Genomic DNA, 14,330 nt, shown 5'->3' with positions numbered 1-14,330 from the left:
AAAAGATTTCCAAATATGATGATTTGTGTTGGGACAAAAGGTTGGACAGAAGAGCAGGTTGCAAGACCGAGATTGCAGAATCTAAAGCCTACGTCAATGTTAGAAAAATAATATACACTTCGAAAGTTTGATTTCTAAGGAGTTCCTGTGCTTAGAGGCAAATTGAAAGGTCGAACCTAGAAGCTATACGAAAAGACTCAAAAACTTATATGCGGAACCTATACATAAACAAGTATATCGCTCAGCAACGTTTACTGCAACAATTGTAGATATTTTCGTAAACCAACAAATAGTCTCACTGTTTATTTCGGAATTGTATCGCGAGTTCCTGAATCCAGTCAAATTAGAAGAATTTTTATACTCTTACAAATTTTCATAGATTTTACAAGATTGCAAATTTTCATTGTACAACTATCATAGGAGAAACATTATATGAAAACATTGAGAAATGCTAATAAAAACGATATAATTAACAAGTTGACATATGGTGGATTAACACGTAAAGATAAAGAAAAGCCTTTTTAGCTGACGAAAAAGACAAAAGAAGGGAAAGATATTGCCGTTATTACGAAACTCTCGTTACGAGAGTTTCCATCCACAGCAGCAAACCTTACCTGGATACTGAAATTACTATAGCTGAAGAAGAAAAAAGTGACAAAATAGTAAATCTAAATATTGTTTGGGTGCGTCGTATTCACACCCGATATTGCCACTCCGCGATATTAATTACCCTTCGGGTTGTAATGCTGAGTCCGCTGCGCGACAGAGTGGACCAATATTTTTGTCCGTTTGATTAGAACGGGACAAATATTTGGTTTAGAATGTGTCACTAAACAAGGATGAACTGAAACTGACGACTGCTTGAAGACTAAGGTGATGCTGACTATCGAGTGAAGACTGGCCTTTGCCTCGGGTTTGAGCTTATATACTGGTTCGTGGATCGAATACTGGAAATTGAGTGGACATTGATGCGATGGAAGGGGATGCGGAGATGACGTAGCACGCAGTACCGCAGGTAGCAAAAACCCTGGACGGCGACCGAAGCGATGCGTACTAACCCGTCATAAAAAATGCTGCCTATGAAGGCGTACCTTGTTTAAAGGGTGTAAATGGTTTCATTGCCGGAAGGAAAGTTATGGCATCTACGACCCTAGAAACCTAACGGACGCTACCTTTTGTCAATGGCACCTCGCTTGTTGACGGACGGGCAACTCGCCTCGTTGAGTCGGAGTTTTCCCGTCAATAAATGTTTTTTCTTCTTTTGGGGAGGTGGAAGGAAAAGGGAATTCGTCCCAGAGAAAGCTGAGCCGATGCGGCCCGAAATTCCGTGGAAGGACGGAACAAATATTACAGGTACAGAGCTTCGAGCAGGAGGTAGAGCTGGAGGCAGCTATTGCCGGCCATATAACTACATCATTTGTTTGGACAAAGATAAAAGAATACCTATCTCACTCTAACCCAGGATCGAACAAAGAAGCTCATAATCCTGTCCTTGTATACAATTTTTCTATTAATTTTTAAATTCCTACTAAATTCCTCACCTATACATTTCTACCTTTTTGCCACAACCTGCATTTTTCTTATGTATCTACGCGAAATTAAGAAACTCTTATTGTTATATTTTCTGAACGAATTAAAACATGGATACATTAATTAAGCTTGTACCCATGTATCTCGGACCAGTGCTCTCGTGACCCTGTGCATTAAGAAGTACATGGGTTAATACACGGATATATTAACTATACGTGCATACGTGCATTTAGGGTCCGGTTAAATAGGTAATGTTCATAGTTCCCATTTTTTCACATAAGAGCATTTTCTCTAGAGACATAGTTCTATTCATTATTTCACTAGGATTATAGGGGGTCTTAAGGGTATTAAAAATTCCCACATCTCTAATTTTTCTATCCTCGTCAAGATTTGGAAAAACAGAAGGTAATTTCTGAATTGTTTCAATTAATTTACCTATACCATTTTTATTACCAACTTTTAACATATTGCTTTGCTCTAAAAGGGGTACTTTGACGCGATCAAAAATTAATTATACTTTAAAACAACAACAGAAAACAAATAAATACTTGAATGATATATAAGATTTTATGGTTTATTTTACGATGCTATGAACTATAAAATAACAGTGTTAATTTTGTTTCAAATGCTGTTTATTTAGGTTTTAACCGCTATCTTTCTGTATTCCTCTTTTTTAAAGATTGCTCGACGGTGTGCAGGATTCTTACCAAACGGGATTGCCTGGAACAAAAATTCAAAAGATGCTTAAAACTAAGATATATGTACATCGAACATTCCCATTTTTGTGAAAATTATCAAAATGACTGCTGTTTGTGTCTGACTTATCGAATTTGTACGAAAAATTTCTATGTTTTTTTTCTTCATAATTTCTAAAATTATTAGAAATTAGAAAGACACGGATCGTCAGTGTCTAATATATATATATATTATACTAAAGGCATCTGCAAAATTTCGAGGTAATCGGTTGATCTAATCTCGAGATATTTTGCACACCGTTTTTAAAAACATTGTTTTAAGAGAAACGTGTTTAAAGTTTCCGAACGTAATTTTTCATATGTTAACACTACGGCGCGCACGTGTACGTGAATCAGCTATAGGCTTCTTATTTATAAAAGCAATTTTTTTAAAAGGCTGGAATATTTTGTAGTTTATTTTTAACATTTCAAACGAACTGCTACGTTAGACAAGAAAAATTCGATTTTTTTTTTCAATTTCAAAGTGTTCAGGTCCCTTAATATATCTAACATTTCGTTTTGAAGATGATGCGACGAGGCAAAAGTTCAAATATGATGCGGCAAGGACAGAGGTCGAGGATGAGTCAAGGGTGAAATCAGTAATTTCAATGACAATAATAAAAATCGTCTGCACGTTTATTCATTATTAGAGGTCGTTTGCAGACCATTTGTAGGAAATGTAGAAATAGGGATTACATGTAGGGTTATGTCAAAGTTATGTCAATTATTAAATTAGCAATAGTATATATGTATGGGTAATAAAAACAAAAAACTTGATTAATTCATCAAATGTTTGTTGTAATATGTGCCTTTTCTGCAGAATCTCTTGCTATCCCTGCTGCCCGACAACGCATTCTCGTCTAGGCCTTGTAAACACAACACGTCAGAAATGTACCGTGTACACCTACAAAAACATATTTCAAGTGTCTTAAAGATGTTTCGAAACAGACGCCTTTAAATAATCTTGTTTCGGGCGTCGTTTCAACGTCTGGAATAAGATGTCTTAAAGAAGTCTATTTGAGCTCGTAAGACGTTTAGACTTGAAATGGACGTGTTAGACGCTAGGGAACCAGACCAATCGAAAATACACGTATAGAGCGCAAGTTAGTCGGACAGAGAGGATATGCGCTTATAGAGAACTGGACTGGCAAAGCGAGCTGTTCGCTCCCTGCCGAATTTCATATCTACAATTTTACGAATTGCTTGCTAGTTGCGTCTTTCCTCTGCAGTTTAGAAAAATGTAACACTGGGGTTCGCGTCGGTGAAGGTGGAAAAAAAGCGTTATTTTTCCCAATATATAAACTTTATTCAAACTCTATCTTAACTTATCGGTGGACGAATTAACAATTAAAATCTATTATTATAAACAAATATTTCGGTGAGACTACTCAAATAATCTTTAAAAAATTAACAAAAATAAATTATCCTGTTCTATATAACAAAATTAACATATTATTGTGGGAGAAAGCCCTTCCTTGTAGGTATCGTTAATAGCCTGTTCCATTTGCATCATCAAATCGCTTAGTTAACATCACGTGATTGCAATTCCCGTTATTAACATGATGGATCCTTTCAAACAGTGGAGAAGTCGATGATAAAATGATCGGAATATTTTCAAATTTGGCTAAAATTATCGCCATATCTCGAGCATTGTATGTATATAATTTCCTGTTCTTATTTTTGAAAGACGAATCATGCTCTTCATCGACAATAATTAACTTTATGTTTTTATAAGGTCAAAAAGGCTCAAGGAAGAAATAACTGTTTCCACTATTAAATGATTTAGATGAATTTCAGGTGTTTTCACAAGCAGAAAAATCAAGAGCGAGCTCGTGGATTATAAAATTAATTGCTCCTTTAACCAATTGTTTTGGCAAAGATTGCTACGGCCTGCATGTTTGCTGTGCTTCTTCAATTTCACGTTTTCGAACTACAAAAGGAATTACATTGGTTACTTGTACCACTTCTTCTATGTTCTTGCTATTTCTCGGGCTATCAAGATATTCTCTAGCTAACTCCTCTTTTATCTAGAAGATCCCAGAGAGCTTGTTGCTATTTTTACTACCTCCTTTGCTCTTACTCTGATTACTAGTACACTTACGGGTTTTTCTCTTAGGATCATTTTTTTTTGTGAACTATCCCAATCTTGTCTTTGGCCCGTTTCTACTAAGAAAGCAAAGGAGCTTTTTTAATTTTTTTTTACTTTTTTATATAGTATATTAAGTATCGCATTCGGCGAGCTATTTTTTATAAGATTATTTAAATAATCTGTTTTATTTCCTGCCTTATCAAAGCAAAGATCATGCAACTTTTCAAAAGTATGGCAAGTACCAAGTCCTCCTCCATATAAAATCTTAGATAAATCTTTTGGCATAAAAAGCTCTTTCTCAGCTAAGAAATGATTTAAAAATGATTCTTTATTAAAACAAGATTTATGGAAATTTCTTAAAATGGAAGTAGCATTATCTCCTGTCATGGATAATATGTTAGATAAATTGCATGGCTTAAAGCCTGCTTTATGGAAATCATTTAAAAGTTGTGTTTTGTTTCCATTCCCATCAAAACAGATATCATGAAAATCTTTTAAAGCAGAACAAATCTTAGTTGCTGCTCCATGCAATATTTTAGATAAATTTTTTGGTGTAAAACCTTTCTTCTCAATTAAGAAACGATTCAAATACTTTTTTGTTTCGTTTATAAAACAAAAATCATGAAATTCTTTTAAACTATTCGCTGCCGCACTCAATATACCACATAAATCGCACGGCCTAAAACCCACATTGTAAAAATCCTTTAAAAGCTGTGTTTCCTTTCTTTTCTTATTAAAAGAAATATTATGCAGTTGTTTCAAAGTAAAAGAAGCACGAGCTCCTGTTCCACATAGTATAGAGGATAAGTTACTTGGTCTAAAACCTGCGTTGTAGAAGTCCTCTAAAAGCTCTGTTCTTTGTCCTTTGCTATTAAAACAAACGCTGTGCAACTCTTGAAAAGCACCTTTAGCCTTGCCTCCTGCTCTACTTAATATGCTAGACAAGTTATGCAATGTAAAGTTACTTCCCTCATCACCGACCCCTTCAATAAAATGTTTCAAACGCTGTGTTTGATTTCCTCTTGCATCAAACCAAGAGTCATATAAATCTTTAAAAGCTTCTGCAGCGTTAGCTCCTGCACCATTCAAAATACTGGACATATTAGACAGATTTATCTTCTCGTTTTCTAAAGTTTTTATATATAGTCTTTTGTTTCCTTCCTCATCAAACCAAAGATCATATAAATTTGTAAAAGTTTCAGGAGCTTTAGCTCTTGCTCCATGTAAAATACTGGAAATATTAGATAGACGTATCCCTTCCTTTTCTAACGTTTTGAAATATTGTGTTTTACCTCCTTCTTCATTAAACCAAAGATCATATAAGCCTTTAAAAGCTTCTGCAGCATTAGCTCCTGCTACATTCAAAATACTGGAAATATTAGTTAGATTTATTCCTTCTTTCTCCAGAGTTTTTAAACATTGTGTTTTACTTCCTTCTTCATCAAACCAAAGGATATGTAAGTCTTTAAAGGCTTTTGCAGCGTTAGCTCCTGCTCCACTTAAAATACTAGAAATATTACTTAGATTTATCTCCTCTCTCTCTAAAGTTTCTAGATATTGTGTTTTACTTCCTTCTTCATCGAACAAAAGGTCGTATAGGTCTTTAAAGGCTTTTGCAGCGTTAGCTCCTGCTCCACTCAAAATACTGGAAATATTACTTTGATTTATCTCTTCTTTGTCTAGAGTTTTTAGATATTGTGTTTTACTTCCTTCTTCATCAAACCATAGGTCATATAGGTCTTTAAAGGCTTTTGCAGCGTTAGCTCCTGTCACATGCAAAATACTCGACATAGTAGCTAAATTTATTCTTTCCTTCTTTAGTACCTCCAGACATATTTTCCCTTCTCCCTTAATTAAGAAACTTAAAAATTGATAAAATGCAGATATTCCTTCTCTGCCAACTACACTTCTGGCAAATTTGATTTCTTCATCAATATTTTCTACAATTTCCTGATAACTAGACCTATTATATTTTATATCTCCCAACAAATTTTCCATTATTCCCTTAGTAATAGGGCCAAATTCATGAGATTCTAACCAACGTAACGCTATTTCATGTAATTCTTCGCAATTATATGGAACATTACCCTCATCTATCCCATTTCTAATAACACTGTTCAATGCTTCCTTGTCACACTGATTAACTGCAAATATTAGTCTATCTAAAAATTTCTCTTTTATTTCTTTTTCACCCTCGCCAGAAAGTCTTCCTTCTTCTTTTTCTTTCTGCCAAAAAGGTGGCAGCTTTAACAAATTTAAAAGCCTTGTCATTTCTTTTTGCGAAAATTGATAAAGACCATTCTCATTTATACAAAAACAATCGTTAAAAATCTTATATCCTTTTTTTTTAATATTTATGTTATTGAATTGTAAAGGATAGAAATTTTTAGATCGTTCATATTTGAATTTCTTTTCTTCTGTAAGATTTAGGTCTGCATTAGTATAGATGACAAAATATTTTATATTTTCATCCTTTTCTAATTTTTCAATGAAAAGAGCGAAGCACTTATTCACAGAAAATGTATTCTTTTTCTCCTGCCGTTTAGAAGGAAATAACTGATAATAACCAATACTATTATTTGCATTGTGAGGCTTTATACAAGTAATGCTATCTTTATAATTGATAGTGACGTCAACAGATATGCCATAGTTTCTTTCCTCAAAATTGATGAGAAACATGTTTTTACGCAAGAACATATTGTGTAAGAAGGACATTAATAAATTGGATCCATATGTAATTTCAGATATATAACTTCCAAGTTTTCCATCTTTTTCTGAAGCTATTAAATCACGTAACACAATTTTTTGTAATGCTACATAACCGTCGTGAACTTTACTATTTTTTCCCATTTCACTTTTGATAATGCTGTTCAATTCTTCTCTATTAGGTTGATTAACTGCAAATACTAATTTATCCAAAAATGCTTCTTTTATTTCTTTCCGGGAATATTTCCTATCTTTTATTACTGTCTGCATAGCGGACGAAAATTCTAATCGCTTTAAAAGTTCATCTCTTATTATTTTATCTCGCGCAAATTGATAAAAACCACGCCCTTGTAGATTATCATTTGTAAAGAAAAAGTCTCTTAATATGATATCACGTTCTTCCATGCTATCAAATTTAAACGGATAAAAGTTTTTAAATCGTCCCCTTTTTAATCTGTTTCCTTTCGCAAGATTCAAGCTTGAATTAGTATAGATAACAAGGTATTCTATATCATTTGATAAATCATCTGTCTTAGAGATTAGATGTTTAACAAAACTATTAAGGTAATTATTCATGGAGAAACTTCGATTTTCTTTAGTAAATAATCTGGCATAACTAATATTATTATCTGTATAATATTTGTCTACATTTTCAATTTTTAGATGGATAGACTTCTTCTCGTAGCAAAGAACAATGTTACTAAACTTATCAATATCAGACTTTTCAAACGCTAACGATAATGAAGGATATTTATGTTTATATATGGACTTCCTTAGTAAGCAAAGAATCGACAAGTCTAATTGATACATAAGTCCAATCAATTGATGAGGAATACGTTGATAAGCATTACTCAATCCATCCCGTCTAGATCCATCTTGTAAATCGTGCCCACTTTTTGGTACCTTACTATCTTTGTCCACCATTTTTCCTTCAATTTCAGGACTTCCGCATAGAACATTTTTCAACTTTAGATTTCTTACTTCTGGACCGGAACCCATATTTCCAATGTCTTCTGCAGTAAATTCAATGTGTGGAATATATTCACAAAGTTTTCATATCCTTCTTTTACAGCATTACCCAAACATGAGCCTTTCTTCGACTGATTAACTTGTTGCGCATATTGCTTGCAACTTTCCCGTAAAGACTTTATACTGAATCCTCTACTACCTGTAATCAGATCCTCAAAACAAAAAGAAAAAAAGAAAAAAAGAAAAAAAGAAAAAAAGAAAAAGAAAACAATCTACTTTACCCGCAGCAGCTCCTATCTAAAGTCTTCAGGCAATTTCTTTCTTAATGTTTCCAAAGGTTGATTAAGCTTCTCTTGTTTCTGTTTATCCTTTACATTTTTTATCTAACTAAAAATGAAAATCGTTTCTTTAATAACAAATCATTTTAGAGCAGCAGCATCAGATGATAGATCTGGTAATCCATTTAATCCAAACATATCAAATCTACTATATTAACCAGCAGCAAAAATGATTAAAGATTATAATTAAAGGCATTATTTTATGTCGGATAATATCACTTTAATTAGTATATACTTTCATATATTTTATCATTATCGTTTTAAATCAAAACAACTACCGTGAGAACTGTTTCTAGATCAAGATTTAGAAAGGTTTTAACTATTTGTATTATTCTGCCTCCGTTGCTCTCTCTCTCTCTCTCCCTCTCTCTCTCTCTCTCTCTCTCTTTCGATGATTAGAGGAGCTTGCCAGAGACAAATATTATCTGAAGCAGAACTACATACTAAAGGAGACGATAAAGATTATTCCAACGGCGAGGGAGAAAGAGTACTGAGAAATTTCTTTGAAATTCTTTTTAATCTCTTTGAAGTAGATTTGGATCTGAAAGTCTACCAAATGCTCAAAGAGAAGAACGAAACGAACCTGATTGCTGTAACAATGAAGTTTTTGCATAATAAGCTTAAGAAATTAATCAAAAAGATTTCCAAATATGATGATTTGTGTTGGGACAAAAGGTTGGACAGAAGAGCAGGTTGCAAGACCGAGATTGCAGAATCTAAAGCCTACGTCAATGTTAGAAAAATAATATACACTTCGAAAGTTTGATTTCTAAGGAGTTCCTGTGCTTAGAGGCAAATTGAAAGGTCGAACCTAGAAGCTATACGAAAAGACTCAAAAACTTATATGCGGAACCTATACATAAACAAGTATATCGCTCAGCAACGTTTACTGCAACAATTGTAGATATTTTCGTAAACCAACAAATAGTCTCACTGTTTATTTCGGAATTGTATCGCGAGTTCCTGAATCCAGTCAAATTAGAAGAATTTTTATACTCTTACAAATTTTCATAGATTTTACAAGATTGCAAATTTTCATTGTACAACTATCATAGGAGAAACATTATATGAAAACATTGAGAAATGCTAATAAAAACGATATAATTAACAAGTTGACATATGGTGGATTAACACGTAAAGATAAAGAAAAGCCTTTTTAGCTGACGAAAAAGACAAAAGAAGGGAAAGATATTGCCGTTATTACGAAACTCTCGTTACGAGAGTTTCCATCCACAGCAGCAAACCTTACCTGGATACTGAAATTACTATAGCTGAAGAAGAAAAAAGTGACAAAATAGTAAATCTAAATATTGTTTGGGTGCGTCGTATTCACACCCGATATTGCCACTCCGCGATATTAATTACCCTTCGGGTTGTAATGCTGAGTCCGCTGCGCGACAGAGTGGACCAATATTTTTGTCCGTTTGATTAGAACGGGACAAATATTTGGTTTAGAATGTGTCACTAAACAAGGATGAACTGAAACTGACGACTGCTTGAAGACTAAGGTGATGCTGACTATCGAGTGAAGACTGGCCTTTGCCTCGGGTTTGAGCTTATATACTGGTTCGTGGATCGAATACTGGAAATTGAGTGGACATTGATGCGATGGAAGGGGATGCGGAGATGACGTAGCACGCAGTACCGCAGGTAGCAAAAACCCTGGACGGCGACCGAAGCGATGCGTACTAGCCCGTCATAAAAAATGCTGCCTATGAAGGCGTACCTTGTTTAAAGGGTGTAAATGGTTTCATTGCCGGAAGGAAAGTTATGGCATCTACGACCCTAGAAACCTAACGGACGCTACCTTTTGTCAATGGCACCTCGCTTGTTGACGGACGGGCAACTCGCCTCGTTGAGTCGGAGTTTTCCCGTCAATAAATGTTTTTTCTTCTTTTGGGGAGGTGGAAGGAAAAGGGAATTCGTCCCAGAGAAAGCTGAGCCGATGCGGCCCGAAATTCCGTGGAAGGACGGAACAAATATTACAGGTACAGAGCTTCGAGCAGGAGGCAGAGCTGGAGGCAGCTATTGCCGGCCATATAACTACATCATTTGTTTGGACAAAGATAAAAGAATACCTATCTCACTCTAACCCAGGATCGAACAAAGAAGCTCATAATCCTGTCCTTGTATACAATTTTTCTATTAATTTTTAAATTCCTACTAAATTCCTCACCTATACATTTCTACCTTTTTGCCACAACCTGCATTTTTCTTATGTATCTGCGCGAAATTAAGAAACTCTTATTGTTATATTTTCTGAACGAATTAAAACATGGATACATTAATTAAGCTTGTACCCATGTATCTCGAACCAGTGCTCTCGTGACCCTGTGCATTAAGAAGTACATGGGTTAATACACGGATATATTAACTATACGTGCATACGTGCATTTAGGGTCCGGTTAAATAGGTAATGTTCATAGTTCCCATTTTTTCACATAAGAGCATTTTCTCTAGAGACATAGTTCTATTCATTATTTCACTAGGATTATAGGGGGTCTTGAGGGTATTAAAAATTCCCACATCTCTAATTTTTCTATCCTCGTCAAGATTTGGAAAAACAGAAGGTAATTTCTGAATTGTTTCAATTAATTTACCTATACCATTTTTATTACCAACTTTTAACATATTGCTTTGCTCTAAAAGGGGTACTTTGACGCGATCAAAAATTAATTATACTTTAAAACAACAACAGAAAACAAATAAATACTTGAATGATATATAAGATTTTATGGTTTATTTTACGATGCTATGAACTATAAAATAACAGTGTTAATTTTGTTTCAAATGCTGTTTATTTAGGTTTTAACCGCTATCTTTCTGTATTCCTCTTTTTTAAAGATTGCTCGACGGTGTGCAGGATTCTTACCAAACGGGATTGCCTGGAACAAAAATTCAAAAGATGCTTAAAACTAAGATATATGTACATCGAACATTCCCATTTTTGTGAAAATTATCAAAATGACTGCTGTTTGTGTCTGACTTATCGAATTTGTACGAAAAATTTCTATGTTTTTTTTCTTCATAATTTCTAAAATTATTAGAAATTAGAAAGACACGGATCGTCAGTGTCTAATATATATATTATACTAAAGGCATCTGCAAAATTTCGAGGTAATCGGTTGATCTAATCTCGAGATATTTTGCACACCGTTTTTAAAAACATTGTTTTAAGAGAAACGTGTTTAAAGTTTCCGAACGTAATTTTTCATATGTTAACACTACGGCGCGCACGTGTACGTGAATCAGCTATTGGCTTCTTATTTATAAAAGCAATTTTTTTAAAAGGCTGGAATATTTTGTAGTTTATTTTTAACATTTCAAACGAACTGCTACGTTAGACAAGAAAAATTCGATTTTTTTTTTCAATTTCAAAGTGTTCAGGTCCCTTAATATATCTAACATTTCGTTTTGAAGATGATGCGACGAGGCAAAAGTTCAAATATGATGCGGCAAGGACAGAGGTCGAGGATGAGTCAAGGGTGAAATCAGTAATTTCAATGACAATAATAAAAATCGTCTGCACGTTTATTCATTATTAGAGGTCGTTTGCAGACCATTTGTAGGAAATGTAGAAATAGGGATTACATGTAGGGTTATGTCAAAGTTATGTCAATTATTAAATTAGCAATAGTATATATGTATGGGTAATAAAAACAAAAAACTTGATTAATTCATCAAATGTTTGTTGTAATATGTGCCTTTTCTGCAGAATCTCTTGCTATCCCTGCTGCCCGACAACGCATTCTCGTCTAGGCCTTGTAAACACAACACGTCAGAAATGTACCGTGTACACCTACAAAAACATATTTCAAGTGTCTTAAAGATGTTTCGAAACAGACGCCTTTAAATAATCTTGTTTCGGGCGTCGTTTCAACGTCTGGAATAAGATGTCTTAAAGAAGTCTATTTGAGCTCGTAAGACGTTTAGACTTGAAATGGACGTGTTAGACGCTAGGGAACCAGACCAATCGAAAATACACGTATAGAGCGCAAGTTAGTCGGACAGAGAGGATATGCGCTTATAGAGAACTGGACTGGCAAAGCGAGCTGTTCGCTCCCTGCCGAATTTCATATCTACAATTTTACGAATTGCTTGCTAGTTGCGTCTTTCCTCTGCAGTTTAGAAAAATGTAACACTGGGGTTCGCGTCGGTGAAGGTGGAAAAAAAGCGTTATTTTTCCCAATATATAAACTTTATTCAAACTCTATCTTAACTTATCGGTGGACGAATTAACAATTAAAATCTATTATTATAAACAAATATTTCGGTGAGACTACTCAAATAATCTTTAAAAAATTAACAAAAATAAATTATCCTGTTCTATATAACAAAATTAACATATTATTGTGGGAGAAAGCCCTTCCTTGTAGGTATCGTTAATAGCCTGTTCCATTTGCATCATCAAATCGCTTAGTTAACATCACGTGATTGCAATTCCCGTTATTAACATGATGGATCCTTTCAAACAGTGGAGAAGTCGATGATAAAATGATCGGAATATTTTCAAATTTGGCTAAAATTATCGCCATATCTCGAGCATTGTATGTATATAATTTCCTGTTCTTATTTTTGAAAGACGAATCATGCTCTTCATCGACAATAATTAACTTTATGTTTTTATAAGGTCAAAAAGGCTCAAGGAAGAAATAACTGTTTCCACTATTAAATGATTTAGATGAATTTCAGGTGTTTTCACAAGCAGAAAAATCAAGAGCGAGCTCGTGGATTATAAAATTAATTGCTCCTTTAACCAATTGTTTTGGCAAAGATTGCTACGGCCTGCATGTTTGCTGTGCTTCTTCAATTTCACGTTTTCGAACTACAAAAGGAATTACATTGGTTACTTGTACCACTTCTTCTATGTTCTTGCTATTTCTCGGGCTATCAAGATATTCTCTAGCTAACTCCTCTTTTATCTAGAAGATCCCAGAGAGCTTGTTGCTATTTTTACTACCTCCTTTGCTCTTACTCTGATTACTAGTACACTTACGGGTTTTTCTCTTAGGATCATTTTTTTTTTGTGAACTATCCCAATCTTGTCTTTGGCCCGTTTCTACTAAGAAAGCAAAGGAGCTTTTTTAATTTTTTTTTACTTTTTTATATAGTATATTAAGTATCGCATTCGGCGAGCTATTTTTTATAAGATTATTTAAATAATCTGTTTTATTTCCTGCCTTATCAAAGCAAAGATCATGCAACTTTTCAAAAGTATGGCAAGTACCAAGTCCTCCTCCATATAAAATCTTAGATAAATCCTTTGGCATAAAAAGCTCTTTCTCAGCTAAGAAATGATTTAAAAATGATTCTTTATTAAAACAAGATTTATGGAAATTTCTTAAAATGGAAGTAGCATTATCTCCTGTCATGGATAATATGTTAGATAAATTGCATGGCTTAAAGCCTGCTTTATGGAAATCATTTAAAAGTTGTGTTTTGTTTCCATTCCCATCAAAACAGATATCATGAAAATCTTTTAAAGCAGAACAAATCTTAGTTGCTGCTCCATGCAATATTTTAGATAAATTTTTTGGTGTAAAACCTTTCTTCTCAATTAAGAAACGATTCAAATACTTTTTTGTTTCGTTTATAAAACAAAAATCATGAAATTCTTTTAAACTATTCGCTGCTGCACTCAATATACCACATAAATCGCACGGCCTAAAACCCACATTGTAAAAATCCTTTAAAAGCTGTGTTTCCTTTCTTTTCTTATTAAAAGAAATATTATGCAGTTGTTTCAAAGTAAAAGAAGCACGAGCTCCTGTTCCACATAGTATAGAGGATAAGTTACTTGGTCTAAAACCTGCGTTGTAGAAGTCCTCTAAAAGCTCTGTTCTTTGTCCTTTGCTATTAAAACAAACGCTGTGCAACTCTTGAAAAGCACCTTTAGCCTTGCCTCCTGCTCTACTTAATATGCTAGACAAGTTATGCAACGTAAAGTTACTTCCCTCATCACCG

The sequence above is a fragment of the Megalopta genalis genome, chromosome 9, assembly GCF_051020955.1.
Source record: "Megalopta genalis isolate 19385.01 chromosome 9, iyMegGena1_principal, whole genome shotgun sequence".
NCBI lineage: Eukaryota > Metazoa > Arthropoda > Insecta > Hymenoptera > Halictidae > Megalopta > Megalopta genalis.
Note: the sequence above shows the minus strand (reverse complement) of the source record.